Below are 1,875 nucleotides of genomic sequence, written 5' to 3'. Positions count from 1 at the left end.
TAAATAGGATATCATGTCCACATCTTGTACAGCAATTAACTACTAGGAAGAATGTATGCAATGTGTTAATTACTGAAACTGTCCTATCAATTTGGTTTGAAATTGTCTTATTGCTATTTGTTTATCAATAAAATTATGTAAAAATATATAAATGCCTACCAGCCATATTGGTGCAAGCCTGTAATCCCAGCACTTGGGAAGGTGAGGCAGGCCAGCCTTGGATACACAGTGAGTTCTATTTTTAGAAAGACAAAAATAAATATAAGCCAATGCCCATATTGAATGAGAAGAAAGACATTAAAAATAATGAGAGTAGGTCAATATTTCATCTAGTACTATTGATAAGCAGGGTATCTTGAACAGAAAAGAGAATTCAAAAAAGTGAGCCCTGTACTACTACCTAAATGCCAATTCTTTAATGTTACACTATCCTGTTCTTCCATGGTGCTCACAAGCAGCTTGATCTTTCATGTAGCCTTTCCAATAGAGGGATCATGAACAAACCAGCCAACTTTCCATCCTAGTGTGTGTTGCGCACGTTATAAATCTATCTGTTATCTCCTGGTTCCTCAAGTGGTTGAACGGTTTGGGTTGGAATTGCTGGTGAACTGGGTAAGAGTCAGGTTGGTCATCAGAACCTGAATGAGTTTTATGGGATATGGATTATTTCTCAATAGCACTGATTTTTAAAAACATAAAGTATGAGATAAGTAGTTCATCAACAATTCCCACAGGTTCTTATCATCAGGATTTTCTCCCACTTGGTCACTATTTTGCTTTCTGTAATTACACTCTAGACACAAAGCACAAAACCTAAAGGCTGTGTCATTCAGTTCTCATTGTAGTCTACAAAGGTCATCTTCTCTGACAATCTACCCTTCTGTTCACAGTAGAAAAAGAAGTAGAATCCTAATCCCTAGCTTACACCTCTCAGTAAAGCCTATAATGCCAATACGACAACATTTTAACCAGAAGAAACTCAAAAATTCCAGCCAAACCAGTAACCTGGATTTTCAAAATATGCACCCAATCTACACAAAGAAATTTGTAAATGTAGAATTTCAAGGCTGAAAATTCTCACAGAATTTAAAAGTCTAATTTAATCCTCTTCTACAGGAAAAAAGATGTTTGATGAGTTCTCTCGCGAGAGCTTCAGTCAGAATGTGGCATAGAAATTTTTCTCTGTACCTTCATCCAAAGTATACCAAGGCAATATCTTTTGCCCACCTTCTTCTAGGGCTCTATGCCTTGTCTTGTTCTGTTCTCTCTTCTCCTCCCCCCACAAGCTTTTCTTCTTATTTCAGAAAGTTTGAAATTGCTTTCCTCGGTGGCAAAAAAAAAAAAAAAAAGTTCATTCTATCATATCCTACAGTCTCAAATTCTTAGGTGGAGAATAAAAGAAAGAAAGATTATGCTTGGCCTTCCAAGCTCTGGTGTTGACTATTTAAAGAAAAATGTTGGGAATCCAAAAAAAGTGTTATTGTTCTCTCAAGTTCCAAGTTCTTGCAAGTTAATGAGTGTGAGTGGCTCTCCCAACATGATTGCTGAAACGACTGTTGAGAGTTTAAGGCCTTTATAATCTCAACTTTGATTTCATATTTCTCTTGGCATCTCTGTGTTAAAAATCATGATCCTCCCTAAGGGAATGTGCTTCTGGTTGAATGTTTAAAAATAATATTTAAAAAGAGCATAGCCACATCTGCATATCTAAAAACTGGCTGACTAAATTTTTAGTTCAAGACTTGTATGAATTCACCAGACTTGAGTCTTCAGTGCTTCTGAGAGGATATGCACTGCTGCTGTGTTCCTCCCCATAACCTCCTACATGCCTTGTCCTCTTCCCTTTTCCTCCCCTTTCCCCTTTCTCCATATAGT

The sequence above is a fragment of the Octodon degus genome, unplaced genomic scaffold (assembly GCF_000260255.1).
Source record: "Octodon degus isolate 3935 unplaced genomic scaffold, OctDeg1.0 scaffold00019, whole genome shotgun sequence".
NCBI lineage: Eukaryota > Metazoa > Chordata > Mammalia > Rodentia > Octodontidae > Octodon > Octodon degus.
This window is presented reverse-complemented; position numbering follows the sequence as displayed.